Source organism: Canis lupus, chromosome 9 (genome assembly GCF_011100685.1).
Source record: "Canis lupus familiaris isolate Mischka breed German Shepherd chromosome 9, alternate assembly UU_Cfam_GSD_1.0, whole genome shotgun sequence".
Taxonomy (NCBI): Eukaryota; Metazoa; Chordata; class Mammalia; order Carnivora; family Canidae; genus Canis; species Canis lupus.
Genome location: NC_049230.1, coordinates 43,486,591 through 43,504,184, shown reverse-complemented (window position 1 = coordinate 43,504,184; position 17,594 = coordinate 43,486,591). Strand labels below are relative to the sequence as shown.

The window sequence follows — 17,594 nt, the reverse complement described above, 5'->3', positions numbered from 1 at the left end:
ATGGTTTTAATACAAGAATTATGACAGTACATATAAAGATTTTATGTACAATTATGTTTTTTCAAAGTGTGGTCTACAGCCACCTGCGTAAAAACTGCCTAGTGTTTTTAAAATATACCTCTGGCTTCTCATCAAACCAATTATCTACAATTTTCCATAAACGTCTTTTTGTAAACCAAAAGTTGAAAGTTGCTAGATTAAATAATGAATTAACATAATTACTAAATGTAAATTTAAGAAAATGAATAATACTATGGTCAAACATTACATTTCAAGGTCCTTAAGAGAAATGAAGTCATTTAATTGAACCTACTATTGAATCAGAGTCAATTATGTGTAAGCTGAGACTATCAGTAGAGATTATATTCAATATTTCTAAATAGGAGAGAATCTGAGGGATAAAATACAACTGTCTGGAGATTACTTCCAATTGGATATTCTCCTTAACCTCGTTTGGAAGTTTCTGAAAGGGGGCAACAATTTAAAATATAAACAATTTAACCTATATCAAATTATGCCCAAACCTGAGAAGCACTTATAATAAGCAACAAAATATGAACTATTTGGATTATTTAGGACGTATCTGTTCTCAATTATTTCCATCATATATTCCACTATAGTAAGATCCACTTTTAAGTTACATTTCTAAGCTTTGTATCCTTCCTAATATTCCCAGAAAGAGGGCGGCTCGTGGGGGGCTCAGCAGTTCAGTGCTGCCTTCAGCCCAGGGCATGATCCTGGAGACCCGGGATCGAGTCCCATGTTGGGCTCCCTGCATGGAGTCTGCTTCTCCCTCTGCCTCATGAATAAATAAATCTTTAAAAAAATTCCCAAAAAGAACAATTTAACAATACATGTTTTACTTTCAATCAAAACACAGCTGAATAGGCAATTTGTGAACTAATATTTGCAGAGAAAATTAGTCAAAACACAACAAATTCTGCCTTTTTGTCATTTTTTTTGTTCAAATAGAAGAAAAAAGTTCATGAGTTTTCCCAAATCTCAATATATAGTTTTCCTTTAATACTTAAGTTACAAGATAAAAATTGAATGTTTTTTAACAAGATCTGGCATATTGATTAGATCTTAAAATATCTTCCAAATAAAAACTGAGCATATTGTGTGACAGACTTAGAACATTAGAATTATAAAAAGGTACCTTAGACATCCTTTAAGTCAATATTTACATTATGGACGAGAGCCTAAAAGGTTAAGTGGTTGCCGAAGGTCACGCTTACTTAACAGAACTGGAATTAAAAATCTAAATTTATACTAAATGCAAGGTAATATCCTGAATTGAATCCTGGAATAGGAAAAAGGACATCAGTGGGAAAATCTGGATAAATTTGAATATAGTCAAATAATTTATGTAATAGTTTCATATCAATATTAACTTCATAATTTCAACAAATATATCAGTTTATTTAAAACATTAACAGAAAAAAAACAAAAAAACAAAACAAACAAAACATTAACAGAATATTACTCAGCCATTAGAAACAACAAATACCCACTATCTACTTTGACGTGGAGGGACCTGGAGGGTATTGTGCTGAGTGAAATAAGTCAATCAGAAAAGGACAAACATTATATGGTCTCATTCATTTAGGGAATGTAAAAATTAGTGAAAGGGAATAAAAGGAAAGGAGAGAAAATGAGTGAAAATATCAGTCAGGGTGACAAAACATGAGAGACACCTAACTCTGGGAATGAACAATGGGTAGTGGAAGGGGAAGTGGGCAGGGGGTTGGGGTGACTGGGTGATGGGCACTGAGGGGAGCACTTGGCAGGATGAGCACTGGGTGTTATGCTATAAGTTGGCAAACTGAACTCAAATAAATACATACATACATACATACATTAACATTAAGAGTGCCTCAGTAGCTTAGCTGGTTAAGCGCCCGCCTTCTACTCAGGTCATGATCCCAGGGTCTGGGAATGAGCCCCCACATCAGGCTCCCCACTCAGCGGGGACTTGATCCCAGAATTTTGGGATCACAACCCCAGCCAAAGGCAGATGCTCAATGAACTGAGCCACCCAGGTATCCCGTAAATAAAATCTAAAAAAAAGAAAAAAAAAAAAGATTTAGTATCACCAGGGGCACCTGGCTGTCTCAAAGGAGCACCTGACTCTTGGTTCTTTAAGCTTGGGGCTTAAAGTTCAAGCTTTAAGTTGGGGCTTTAAGTTCAAGCCGCAAGTTGGGTGTAGAGACTACTTAAATTAAGAAAACTTTAAAAAACAACAACAAAAACAACAGGATAGTATCACAATATTGGCTATAATATTTTGATAAAATTTAAACCAATCAAATTGTTTTTGAGACTTGGTGTATGCAAATTTGGAATCAACTTCTGCTTCTGAACAATGATAGAATAACTGGGACAGGATATATTTTCCTGTCACAAAACCTAAAAAACTGGAAAAATATAAAATTCCTTTTTCGACAATGAACAAGAAGCAACACATGACAATATTTCTGAGAGAACTGAAACAAGCCAAGTTCTATGGTGGTTACTGGCTTTCTACCCAGAAACACTTTCCAGAATGTAGCATAGGCAAAGGGATTCCAAGTAAAGCGTAGCAATCTCTGAGCTAAGAAGACAAAGATCAGAGTTTAGGAGGGCCAAGCCAAATAAAATAGAGAAAGTGGACTTTCTACACAAAGAATTCCAAAACTGTTAGGGGATGTCTTCCGGTATTTTCCTGAATACTAAGTTGTACGTGCATAGGGTGAAAACTCAATAAGGCCAGGCAAGGAACAACTAGTGGGGAACTAAACTCCCAGACATTACACAGGCTGGAAGATGTCAGAGTTCCAGCTAAACTACAGTGGAGAGTCCTTGTTGAAGACTTAGGGCACTCAGTAGAGACCCAAAGGGTTATAACTTAATAATAAAACTAAATTAGCCCTAGAATAAAGACTACTCTAAATTACCTTAATGAAGCTTCAAAATGTCTCTAAAGGGATTAAGCTGATCCACAAATAACTGCCCATCAAAATGAAGTGTAACATTCTATATAAACAGACCAAAAAATCAGCATTAAAAAAAAAAGTGACAACATACTACACTCAATCAAAAATTAAAAGACATACCAAAAAGTGCTGGCTCCAGCAGCACCTATACTAAAATTACAATGATACAGAGAAGATCAACATGGCTCCTGTGCAAGGATGACATGAAAATTCATGAAGCATTCCACATAAAAAAAAAAAAAATGTAAGGGTGCCTGGCTGGCTCAGTTCTTGATCTCAAAGTTGTAAGTTCAGGCCCCGCATAGGGTGTAAAGATTACTTAAAAATGAAATCTTTTAAAAATGCAAATTGAAGAAAAAAAGACATACCAAAAATCCCGGGAAATGTTACCATAACCAGCAGAAAAATTGGTCAACAAAAATAGACCTCAGAATGAAAGAGAAATTAGCAAAAAAGAGCATTAAATGAGTTATTCTAAATATCTGCAAGTATTTAAATAAGAACATATACATAATGAAGAAAAGAGAAAGAAAAAAACAAGAATAAAATGGAACTTCAAAAGATGAAAAATACAATTCAGAAATTTAAAAATGTACTAGATGGGATTAACAGCATATGTGACAATGCAGAAAACATACATTTTTAAAAGATTCATTAATATGGAGACATGAAAATAAGAACCATATAATAGCATAGACAAAAAAATGTGTAGGATCAGTGACTGTGGGGCAATATTAAAGGGTCTAATACATGTACAATTGGAGTACCACATGAAAGGGTGAACTAAAAAAATTATTACAAGAAATAATGACCAAAAATTTGATTTTGATGGAAACTATAATCCCACAGATTCAAGAAACTCAACACTTGGGGGAATCTCTGGGTGGCTCAGCAGTTTAGCACCTGCCTTCAGCTCAGGGCATGATCCTGGAGTCCCGGGATTGAGTCCCACATCAGGCTCCCTGCATGGAGCCTGTTTCTCCCTCTGCCTGTGTCTCTGCCTCTCTCTCTCTATCTTTCACGAATAAATAAGTGAAAATCTTTTAAAAAACTTTTTTAATTAAAAAAAAAGAAACTCAACACCTCCAAGATAACTTCAAATCAAGACAAAGGTATATCAGGGTCAACTTACTGAAAAATCAATAATAATTTTTTAAAAAGTCCTAAAACTAGTCAGAAAAAAAGAGACATATTTCCTACAGAAATACAAAAGAAAGAATGACCACAAATCTCATCTGAAATTATGCAAGTCAAACAACATAATGGAAGGACATCTTTCATGTACTAAAAAAACTATCAATCTAGAACATCATATATGGTAGAAATATACTTTACTTTTAAAAAATTTTTATTTATTTATTCATGAGAGACACAGAGAGAGGCAGAGACACCAACAGAGGGAGATGCAAGCTCCTCATGGGGAGCCAGACGTGGGACTGGATCCCAAGACCTGGGACCATGCTCTGAGCCAAAGGCAGACACTCAACCACTGAGCCACCCAGACGTCCCTAAAAATATACTTTAAAATTAAGGGTGATTCTTCACACCTATCAGAATAGCTAAAATAAAAAACAAATTATAACACCAAATGCTATGAAAGAAGCTAGTCACAAAAGGCCAAATATTGTATGATTCCTCTCAAATATTATATAATTCTCAGCAGCTAGGAGAGGGGGAAATGAAGAGTAAGTGTTTAACTGATACAGAATTTCAGCTGGGGAAGATAAACAGTTGGAATAAATGGTAGAGAAGGCTACACAACAATACAAATGTACTTAATGCCACCACCATACACTTAAAAGTAGCTAAAATGAAAAAAGTTATGCTATGTAGTATATTTCCTACAACTAAAAAAAAATGCTAGTGAAGACATGAAGAAACAAGATTACTCCCATATCATTAGTAGAAATGTACGGGTTTTAATTTCTTTATTTTTGAGAGAGAGGGCACACACTGGGGAGGTAGGGGGAAGGAGGAGCAAAAGGAAAGGGAGAATCTCAAGCAAGACTCCATGCACAGCCTGGAGCCCAACATGGAGCTCGATCCCACAACCATGATCTGGGCTGAAACCAAGAGTCATCCGACTGAGATACCCAGGCTCCCCTCATTGGTAAAACTGTAAACTATTACAGACACTCTAGAAAAGTATGGCAGTTTCTTATAAAACTAAACATGTGTGTGGTATATGACCCAACAATTGAACTCTTGGATATCTATCCCAGATAAGCAAAACTTATGTTCACACAAAATTTTGTATGTCTGTACTTCATTTGTAAGAGCAAAAACTGGGAAACACCCAAATATAGTTCAGTCAGTAAACAGTTAAATAAAATATAGTACGTGCATACCATAAACAACCATTTTGCAATAAGAACAAACCACTGGTAAGTGAAAAAAAAAAAAGCTTATTTCGAAAATTATACACTGTATAATTCCATACACTCCCTAAGTGTCAAAATTGTAGAGATGAAAAACGTAAGTGATTTCCAGGGTATGGGGTGCATAAAGGGAGAGAGGTAGCTATGACAAGGGTAGATGGAACTATTCTGTATCAACTGTGGTAGCTGTCACATGAATCCACACATGTGATAAACCTACACAGAACTAAGTATATATACAAACTCACACACAAAGGAGTGTAGGCAAAACTGGTGAAATCTGAATAAGGTCAAGTGAACTGTATCAATGTAAATTTCTTACTTGTGATATTATACTATAGTTTACCCAAGATGTTACCACTGGGGGAAACTAGGTAAAGAGTAGATCTCTCTGCATTATTTCTCATAATTGCATGTGAATCTACAATGACATCAAACAAAAGGGTTTCTTTCAATTAAGGTGAAATAACGAATTATCAAGCAAAATCTATGAGAATTCATTAACAGCAGATGTGTACTATAAGAAATATTAAAGAGGGCACCTGGGTGACTCAGTTGGTTAAGCATCTGCCTTGGGCTCAGGTCATGATCCCACGGTCTAGGATGGAGTCCCAGGTCGGGCTCTCTGCTCACCAGAGTCTGCTTCTTCTACTCCCTCTGCCTGCCACTCCCCCTGATTGTGCTCATTCATACACACGTGAACGCTCTAATAAATAAAATCTTTAAAAAAAAATCAGAAATGTTAAATTAAGTTCTTCAAGTGTAAGAATAATGAACAGAATCTGGGATCTACACAAAAGAATGAAGAGCAATAGAAACAGTAAATATATGGCAAAAATATAAAAGACTTTTTTAAAGATTTATTTATTTGAGAGATGGAGACAAAGAGTGTGAGATGGAGGGAGGGAAAGAGTGGACACATGAGCAGGGGGATGAGCAGAGGAAGAAAGAGACCAGCAGAGTCCCTGCTGAGAAGGGAGCCTGCTGACATGGGGTTCAGTTCCAGGACCCTGAATCATGACCTGATCTGAAATTAAGAGTTAGACACCTAACCAAATGACCCACCTAATTATCTTTAAAACTCAAGGAGCTGTGGGCAGCCTGGGTGGCTCAGCGGTTTAGCACCACCTTCAGGCCAGGGAGTGATCCTGGAGTCCTGGGATGAAGTCCCACATATCAGGTTCCCTGCATGGGGCCTGATTCTCCCTCTGCCTGTGTCTCTGCCTCTCTCTCTCTCTGTGTCACTCGTGAATAAATAAATAAATAAATAATTTTAAAGATTTTATTTATTTATTCATGAGAGACAGAGAGACAGAGACACAAGCAGAGGGAGAAGCAGGCTCCATGCAGAGCCTAACGCGGTACTCGATCCTGGGTCTCCAAGATCATGCCCTGGGCCGAAGGCGCCGCTAAACCGCTGAGCCACCCAGGCTGCCCAATAAATAAAATTCAAATTTAATTCAAGGAGCTGTTTAAAGCAAAAAAATAACAATAATGTAAGTGGAGCTTTTAACATATGTAACACAGAAACAACATGTGACAATGATTGCACAAAAGATTAGAGATGAAAAAAGAATGTCATCGTAAGGTTCATATATGTGAAGTGACAGCATTATCCGAACATGAAATGCAGTAAGTGAAAGCAGCTAATGTAACCCTAAACAACCACTTTAAGAAAAAAAATGCCATGTTATACCAAGAGTGGAGATAAAGCTGAATAAATATACTCAATGCAAACAAAGGTAGGAAAACAAAGGACAGGGCAGCCTGGGTGGCTCAGTGGTTTAGCGCCGCCTTCAGCCCAGGGCGTGATCCTGGAGACCTGGGATCGAGTCCCACGTCCGGCTCCCCACATGGAGCATGCTTCTCCCTCTGCCTGTGTCTCTGCCTCTCTCTGTGTGTCTCTCATGAATAAATAAAATCTTTAAAATAAAAAAATTTAAAAAAAGGAAAACAAAGGACAAAAAGAACCACCAAATGATGAGACAAACAGAAACAAACAGCAAAAGGCATATATAAACCCAACCATATTGTTATTTTCATTAAATGTAAATGGTCTCAGAACACTCCAAATAAAAGGCAAATAGAATGAATAAAAAAAGCAAGATAGGGAATTATTTATTTATTTTTAAAGATTTTATTTATTTGAGAGAGAGAGAGAGCACACACACACACACACACACACACACACACACACACGGTGAGCAGCAGACAGAAGGAGAGGAAGAAGCAGTCTCACTGCTGAGCAGGGAGCCGATGTGGAACTCTATCCCAGGTCCCTGGGATCATGACCTGAGCCGAAGTCAGATGCTTAACCAAATAAGCTACCCAGATGCCCCCAAATAGGGAATTTTTAAAAAGCTGTCAAAAAACAACAGTTGTCAACATGAAACTCGCTTTAAACATAAAGACAAAAATAGAAAAAATAATAATAATAAAAATAAATAAATAAAAAATAAAGATAAAAATAGGCTGGCTCAGTCAGTAGAGGATGCAACTTTTGATTATGGGAGTCGTGAGTTCAAGCCCTACACTGAGTGTAGAGTTTACTTAAAAAGAAAAGAAAAAGAAGGGGATCCCTGGGTGGCGCAGTGGTTTGGCGCCTGCCTTTGGCCCAGGGCGTGATCCTGGAGACCCGGGATCGAATCCCACATCGGGCTCCCGGTGCATGGAGCCTGCTTCTCCCTCTGCCTGTGTCTCTGCCTCTCCCTCTGTGTGACTATCATAAATAAATTAAAAAAAAAAAAATTAAAAAAAAAAAGAAAAAAATACATAAAGACAAAAATAGGTTAAAAGTAAAGGATAGAACAAGATATACCATGCAAATACTAAGGTTCAGAATACTGGAGTACAAACTGAAAGCAGGGCCTCAAAGAGATATTTGTATATTGCTATTCATAGCAGCAATATTCACAATAGCCAAAAGGTAGAAACAACCCAAAGTCTATCAACAGATGAATAAGCAGGGGTGCCTGGGTGGCTCAGTTGGTTGGGCATCTGACTCTTGATTTTAGTTCAGGTCATGATCTCAGGGTCGTGAGACTGAGCCCCACTTTGGGCTCCTCGCTCTGCTTGAGATTGTCTCTCCCTCTGTCCCTTCCCCCACTGTGTCTATAACAAATAAATCTTTAAAAAAATTAGATGAACGAACAAATGAATATGTGATATATACATATATATACACACAGGTACATACACATACAATGGAGTAGTTTTCAATCTTTTAAAAAGGAATGAAGTTCTAAGATACACAACTACACAAATGAGCCATGGAAACATTATGCTAAGTGAAATGAGCCAGACACAAAAAGACAAATATTGTACGACTCCACTTATATTTAGCTACCTGGAAAATGCAAATTCATAGAGACAGAAAGAGCAGAGGTTACCCAGGTCTGGGGAAGGTGGGGGTAGGATGGAAGCTATTCTTAAATGAATACACAGATTCTGTTTTAGACGATAAAAAAGTTGTAGAGATGAATTATGGCAACAATTGTGCAATTGTTAAGAGTAAGTGCACTTAATGCCACTGAACTGTACACTTTAAAATGGTTCGTTTTATGTTATGTATATTTTAACACAATTGTTCAAAGAATGATGAAATGTCAACAAAGATAAAAAGGGATTATTTCATAACAAGAAAGGACAGTGCAAGAATATACAACAATCCTGACCACCTGGTTGGCTCAGTTGATTAAGTGTCTGCCGTCAGCTCAGATCATGATCCTGGGATCCTGGGATCCTGGAATCAAGCCCCACATCAGGCTCCCTGCTCAGCAGGGAGTCTGCATCTCCATCTCCCTCCCTTCTCTGCCCCTCTCCCCTGCTCGTGCTCTCTCTCTCTCCCAAAAATATAAAATGCTTTAAAATTTTTTTAAAAATAAAAGAATATACAATTCTAAATCTGTATGTAGGATCCCTGGGTGGCGCAGCGGTTTAGCGCCTGCCTTTGGCCCAGGGTGCGATCCTGGGGACCCGGGATCAAATCCCACGTCGGGCTCCCGGTGCATGGAGCCTGCTTCTCCCTCTGCCTATGTCTCTGCCTCTCTCTCTCTCTGTAACTATCATAAATAGATAAAGATTAAAAATAATAATAATAAAATAAATCTGTATGTACCTAATAAAACTTCAAAATACATAAAGAAAAACTGACAAAACTGAAAAGAAAAAGACAAATAATTAGAGTTGACATTTCAACATACTCTGTAATTGAACAAACAGGTATAAGAAATCCATACATACATAGGAACTTAACACTCGAATAACTTGACCTAATTCACATTTATAAAGCACTCCATCTAACAAAGAATACACATTCTTCTCAAGTGCTTATGGAACATTAACCAAACCAGACCATACACTGGGCCATAAAACAAGTCTCAACAAATACAAAGAATTATAGTTTATTCTCTGACCACACAGAATCAGAAATTAAATTAGGAGTATTCCTAAATATTTGAAAAGTAATCAACACAATTCTAAATCACATATTATGGGGTACCAAAGCTGCTGCCACCAAGACTAAATCCAACACTACCTGCCAGCCTACCAACCAGCCAGACATGTACTCCCCTTTCTATATGGTTCTAAATCCAATATGGCAATTCTCAAGGATCAGCTGATTCTGCATCTTTTTAAGGAAGACTATACCCCCCACCCCAGGATAAGATTACAGTTGTTAGGGTTGGTTCTGTTGGCATGGCCTATGGCATGACGAGTCTCTTAATGAAGGACTTGGCAGATGAACTTGTTCTGGTTGATGTCATGGAAAACAAACTGAAGGGAGACATGATGGCTCTCCAAAATGGCAGCCTTCTTATAACACCAAAAATTGTCTCTGTCTCTGTCTACTACAACATGACTGCAAGCTCCAAGCTGGTTATTTCATCACAGCTAGGGACATGTCAGCAACAGAGAGAAAGCCATCTTAATTTGGTCCAGCATAAATGGAACATCTTTAAATCCATCATTCCTAATATTGTAAAATACAGCCTAAACTGCAAGTCACTTGTTTCCAATCCAGTGGATATCTTGACTTTCGTGGCTTGGAAAATAAGCAGCTTTCCCAAAATACTATGTTATTGGAAGTAGTTGCAATCTGGATTGAGTCCAGTTCTGTTACTTAATGGGGGAAAAGCTGTGAGTTCACCCATTAAACTGTCATGAGTGGGTACTTGGGGAGCACGGAGAATCAGTGTACCTGTATGGAGTAAATGTTGCTAGTGTCTCCCAGAAAAATCTGTGCCTGGACTTTGGCACTAATACAGATAAGGAACAGTGGCAAGAGGTTCACAAACAGGTGATTGACAGTGCCTGTGAGATGATCAAACTGAAAGACTACATCCTGGGCCACTAGACTGTGTCAGATTCAGCAAAAAGTATAATGAAAAATCTTAGGTGGGAGGACGCCTGGGTGGCTCAGTGGTTGAGCATCTGCCTTTGGCTCAGGGAGTGATCCCAGGGTCCTGAGATCCAGTCCTGCATCGGGGCTCCCTGCAGGGAGCCCACTTCTCCCTCTGCCTGTATCTCTGCCTCTCTCTGTGTGTCTCTCATGAATAAATAAATAAAATCTTTAAAAATAAGAAGTATAATCATATGATTTCAGTAGAGGCAGAAAAAAAAAAAAAGCATTTGACAAAGTTCAATTCATTCCTGACAAAAACTCTCAGCATACTGAAAATAGAAGGAACTTCCTTAACTTGATAAAGAGTATCTGTAAGAGGGATGCCTGGGGTGGCTCAGTGGTTGAGCACCTGCCTTCAGCTAAGGTCATGATCCCAAAGGTTGGCTGCCCTCCCTCTGCCTATGTCTCTGCCTCTCTCTCACTCTGTCTCTCATGAAAAAATAAATAAAATCTTAAAAAAAAAAAAAGATCTATAAAAGCCCTACAGTTAATACATGTAATGATGAAAGACTAAACACTTCCCTATAAGATGGGGAACAAGGCAAGGATATATTTAAAGAAAAGGGAGGGGGGACCCTCGGTGGCTCGGCGGTTTGGCGCCTGCCTTTGGCCCAGGGCGCGATCCTGGAGTCCTGGGATTGAGTCCCGCGTCAGGCTCCCAGCATGGAGCCTGCTTCTCCCTCTGCCTGTGTCTCTGCCTCTCTCTGTCTATCATAAATAAATAAATAAATCTCAAAAAAAAAGGGGGGGGCAGGAGGACAAGAAAGGAAGGAAGGAGGGAAGGAAGGAAGGGCAAGTATTCACACTGGAAAAGAATAAAATTGTTTTTAATTATAAACGTAACTGTCTACTTAGAAAAATCCCAAATAATCTATAAAATAGCTACCCGACCCTCAGTAATAAGTGAATTTACCAAGACTGCAAACAAAGTCAATACACAAAAATCAATTTTATTTTTACACAGAAGTAACAAAACTGAAATCTGGAGGAAAAAAAGTAAATTTTACAATAACATCAAAAATCTTTAAATAGGGATAAATTGAACAAATATGTGCAAGATTTGTATGCTAACAAAGTACTGATGACAAATCAAAAATAAATAAATGGAGAGATATATCCTAGTGGTAGATTGGAAGACTCAATATTGTTAAAGAGTCAGTGTTCTCCAAAATGTCTAAAGTTGCAACACAATCTCAAAACAATGGTGATCTTTTTTGCAGAAACTAACAAACTGATTCTAAAACTTACATTAAAAAGCAAAGTACTTGGGACTCCTGGGAGGCCCAGCGGTTGAGCATCTATCTGCCTTTGGCTCAGGGCATGATCCTGGAGTCCCGGGATTGAGTCCCACATCAAGCTTCCTGCATGGAGCCGGTTTCTCCCTCTGCCTGTGTCTCTGCCTCCTGTGTGTCTCTCATGAATAAATAAAATCTTAAAAAAAAAAAAAAGCAAAGTACTGGGACACCTGGGTGGCTCAGCGGGTGAGCGCCTGCCTTTGGCCCAGGATGTCATCCTGGAGCCCTGGGATTGAGTCGCACATCAGACTCCCTGCACGGAGCCTGCTTCTCTCTCTGTGTCTCTGCCTCTCTCTCTGTCTCTCATGAATAAATAAATAAAATCTTTAAAAAAAAGCAAAGTACTTGGGCACCTGGGTGGCTCAGTCAGCTAAGTGGCTGACTCTTGGGTTTTAGCTCCTAGTTTCAAAATTAAACAAGGCTAGAAGATACATAAATAGTTGCCGGATGATACAGTGCCCTTGTAGGTTTGAACAGGTAACAGAAGAGTGGTAGGTTAGGAGACAAATCACAACAATATATAAAAGGAACTGAAATGGGAGAGAAAAAGATAGCCTTTATTGTTTAAGATTTTATTTATTTTATTGAGCGAGAGAGAGAGAGAGAGAGAGAGAGCAAGCAGGGGAAGGGGCAGCAGGAAAGGGAGAAAGTATCTCAAGCAGACTTCACGTTGAGTGCGGACCCCAATGTGGGGCTCAATCTTATGACCCTGAGATTGTAACCCCAGCCAAAATCAAGTGTTGGCTGTTTAACCAACTGAGACACCCACACGTCCCCAGATAGCCTTTAAAGTAACGTAGATTTAAGGTAACGATACTAATACTTATATAAGACAATATGCCAGGTACTGTTCTAAGAGCTACACATATAATAATTTATCTAATCCTCTTAATAACCCTATATGACAGAAATTTTATTATCCTCATTTTACAGATGATTAAACTGAGGCCCACAGAGATTAAATAATTTGCTCAAGGTGACATAGCAATAAGAACATCCATGACAATAAACCAATTTTTTTTTACCATAATATACATATGTATGAATATACAACAAAACAAAAACCAAGACAAACTAAAAGTGGCATTCTCAACCTACTATAACTGTTACAGGGATGGAGTGCGTTCAATAGCAACATCTCTTTTCCTCATCCTGAAACTTCAAAATCAGCACCATCCTCTCACCAATTTCAGTCTGCATTCCAACCTGACTATAAACCTCACTTAGAAGGGGCACCATTCACATAATGACTCTTACATCTTCTACTGAAATAAGGCTTACAAAATAAAAAGCACTGTCTCACAAGAACGTAAAAGGTCCTTGGAAAAGTGAACAAAGGATGAAACATATTCCAAAGGAAGAAACCTCATGACTTCATAATCTACTGGATGAATACAGGTGAGGAAAGAGGTTAAAAGAATCAAAAACAATCCCAAAGTTTTTAGCTTGCAAGGTTTTAGAAAGGTTATTAACAGAAATAAGAATAAATGGCCACAAAAGACTTACACATATATGTTCCAAACAGCTTTACTTATAATAGCTAAAATCTGGAAATGATTCAATCAACAAGTAAATGGATAAATTATGGTATAACCAAACACTGGACTATTACTAAGAAATATAGGAAATGAACTATTAATACATGCAGCAACATAAATATCACAGACATTATGCCAAGAGAAAGAAGACAAAAAACACATACTACATGATTCCATTTCTTTGACACTCTCGAAGAGACAAATCTAATTCAGAGTAATAGAAATCACATCAGTGGCTGCCCAGGAATAGAGTGGAGTAAGACTGATTGCAAAGAGGCCTAGGGAATTTCCAGAGGACAGAAAAATGTTCTTTATCTTACTAAGATGATGGTTATCTGAACACTAAAAATGTGTGAATTCTACTGCAAGTAAATTATACTTTGGTAAAGCCTATTTTTAAAAACATCATTATGGGTGCCTGGGTGGCTCAGTCAGTTAAGCATCTACCTTTGCCTCAGGTCATGATCCCAGGATCCTGGGATGGAGCTCTGCATCGGCCCCCTGCTCAGCAGAGAGCCTGCTTCTTCCTCTCCCTCAGCCTTTCCCTCTGCTTGTGCTCTCTCTCAAATAAATAATAAAATCTGTAAAGAATTTTTTTAAAAAAGAATATTTTCCTTGTGAGGTTTTCTTTTTTTTTTTTTTTTTTTTTTTTTTTTTTTTATGATAGGCACACAGTGAGAGAGAGAGAGAGGCAGAGACACAGGCAGAGGGAGAAGCAGGAGATGCTCAACCGCTGAACCACCCAGGTGTCCCTATCCCCTAGCAGTTAACATAGTATTTCGCAAAAAGTTAAAGAGTCTCTCTAAACTCAAAGTCCTGCTCCCTGAAGATCAACGTATTGTTTTTTAGGCACTTAATATATTAAAAAAGAAAAAAGGGTCAGGAAGGACTAAGCACCAGTAGATTTATGACCTTAGAAATTTTCTTTTAGGGGCAGCCCCAGTGGCTCAACGGTTTAGCGCCGCCTTCAGCCCGGGTGTGATCCTGGAGACCAGGGATCAAGTCCCCCATCAGGCTCCCTGCATGGAGCCTGCTTCTCCCTCTGCCTGTGTCTCTGCCTCTCTTTCTCTGTGCCTCTTATGAATAAATAAATAAAATCTTAAAAAAAAAAAAGAAATTTTCTTTTAAAGATTTTATTTATTTGAGAGAGACAGAGCATGCGGGGGGTGGGAGGGATGTGGGAGAAGCAGACTCCCCACTGAGCAGGGAAGCCTGATGTAGGGCTTCATCCCAGGACCCTGAGATCATGACCTGAGCCAAAGGCAGACACTTAACCAACTAAGCCACCCAGGTGCCCTATTCTTATAAATTTTTCTGCATGTTTTTGCACATGCTAAATTATAAGAGAATACCAATAACATTTATATATCCTAAATTTCCCACGTTTACCACACAGTTAATTTACTAACTATAAATTTTTTTTTTATTTTTGATTTTTAAGTAATCTCTACACCCAATGTCAGGCTCAAACTTACACACCCAAGATCAAGAGTCACATGTTCTATCAACTGAACCAGCCAGACACCCCTAACTATGTATTTTTCATGTCTTTCCTCAGAGTTTTTGCTGAAGTGCTTGTAAATGTGTATTACTCTTCTGCAGACACGCATACTAGGAAGGTTTTCCCCTGATGCCTAATCCACTATTAAAATACCAACTATCTTTGAAAGGATACACAAGAAATTGTGATTGCCTGTATAAGGGGGGGTATAGTGTGAGAAAGCATTAGACATGGAAGGATAACTTACTTTTCATGGTAAATCTTTCTGAATATTCTGAACTTTATATCATGTACAGTTATAACTTTTTTTTTAAGATTTTATTTATTTATTCATGAGAGACACAGAGTGAGAGAGACAGAGACATAGGTAGAGGGAGAAGCAGACTCCATGCAGGAATTCTCATGTGGGACTTGCTCCTGGGACTCCGGGATCACGCCCTGAGCCAAAGGCAGCTAGCTGCTCAACCACTGAGCCACTCAGGCATCCCCTATAACTTATTCTAAATAATTTAAGTTTTTTCCACTATTTAAGGCCTTTCTGATTTTAGGATTTTACTTATTTGACAGAGCATAAGCACGGGGAGCAGCAGAAGCAGGCCCCCCACAGAGCAGGGAGCCCAAGGCAGGGCTCAATTCCAAGATCCTGGGATCATAACCAGAGTCAAAGGTAGACACTTAAGTGAGCCACTCAGGCGCCCCAGCCTTTCTGATTTTTAAGGCAAAAGCTGATGATTTCCCAAAGACAACTGTGGTCTCAAAATGCATGGATAGCTTGTATTTTGGAAATGCTGTGACTAATTTATTTCTCACAGGTCTTTGCCATTATACAGAGCCTTAGCTCTGCCCATTAACTTCATGTCAAAGTACTATTAGCCTCTCAAAGATAAGCAAGCCCTTTCCCTCAATAGCGACAGGAAGACAGTTTTACAAATCAGCTTTGTTTCCTCTAATCTGTCCTAAAGTTTTCTTAAAAAATCTTGAGTCAGTCTTTTACTTTGACTTTTCTATTCCCAACAGCCAGATTTCCTCTTATTTTAATTAACAACATCCTCAAGACTAGCAATTCCATACCTGAAACTCTAAGGAAGAGTAATATAGAAATAAATCACATACACTATTTCACGTACAAAGAAATGATGAAAAATTTTCACAAACACTAATAATAACTCTAATATAATATAGGCAGATATCAGAAAGTGGTAAAAAAAATTAATGAATACAAAACATCAGGTTTAGGGCACCTTGCTGGCCCAGTTTGTAAAGCATGCAACTCTTGACCTTGGTGTTTTAAGTTCAAGTCCCATGATAGATGTAGAGATTACTTAAAAGAAAAATGTTAAAAAAAAAAAACAGCAGCTTTGAATTCTTAAAATGTAGTAAATTGTCTAAACTTGCAAAATTTCTGTAATATCTTGGGAAAAAATGTAGTTTATAGGATACCACTGGTAATTTCAGTCTAATTAACAATAGTAAGGCTGGGGCACCTAGCCAGTTTCATCAGTGAAGTGTGCAACTCTTCATCTCAGGGTTTTGAGTTTGAGGCCTGAGTGTAGAGATTTTTTTTTTATATTTTTTATTTATTTATTCATAGAGACACACACAGAGAGAGAGAGAGGCAGAGACACAGGCAGAGGGAGAAGCAGGCACCATGCAGAGAGCCTGACGTGGGACTCGATCCAGGGTCTCCAGGATCACACCCTAGGCTGCAGGTGACACTAAACCACTCCACCACCAGGGCTGCCCCTGAGTGTAGAGATTACTTAAAAATAAAATCTTTTAAAAAAGTTAAGTCTAATTAGCAATATGTGATTGATTAATCAATCAAAAAGTTTTTTTCCTCCTTCCACCCTAGTGCCAAGTAAATGCTACTTAATCAAGGAGAATACAACTAGCTCTCCAGTTCAATAATTGGCAGTTCTTATTACTAATAACACTCTTACCATAAGTTTCAACATAATTCATTTTTTAAAAGACTAAACTATAACTCAACATATGGCAAATATTGACGTTCACTTCTCTTCAGGACACATAGTAAGACTGCACTTCCTTACCACTTCTATGAAATCTGTTAAGACCATAAGATTTGCTTTGGCCAATGAACAATAAGCCAAAATTATAGGACCCTCTTCTAGACACTTTAAGAGCCAGTGAGTTATTAGCAACATTATCTTTCCTATTACCATGAAGATCACGGAACCACATGTTGAAATGGAGCTTCCATCAGTCTGAGACCCTGCATAACAAGAACAAGCGGAATCCCCCAACAACCACACTATACATATAGCATGTCAAGAAAAAAAAAAGTCCTGTTAAGAGCCACTAACGTTTTTTAACTGTTTGTTACCACAACACTACCTAGTCTCTCCTAACACACAACGAAAGCCAAAATCATATTTTTCTTATTTGCTTACAAAACAGGGTAGCCCTGGTGGCGCAGTGGTTTGGCGCCGCCTGCAGCCCGGGGTGTGATCCTGGAGACCCTGGATCGAGTCCCGCATTGGAC

The 17,594-nt window shown here is 38.3% G+C and overlaps 1 protein-coding gene and 1 non-coding gene across 3 annotated transcripts in view; one reads left to right on the top strand and one right to left on the bottom strand.

Moving 5' to 3' along the window:
* TAOK1 (TAO kinase 1) overlaps positions 1-17,594 on the bottom strand; it is a 158,350-nt gene that overhangs the window by 127,242 nt on the left and 13,514 nt on the right. The window lies entirely within an intron of this gene.
* On the top strand, positions 3,102-3,208 carry LOC119873455. The gene has a single exon (XR_005365052.1). It is a non-coding gene; the product is annotated as a U6 spliceosomal RNA (small nuclear RNA).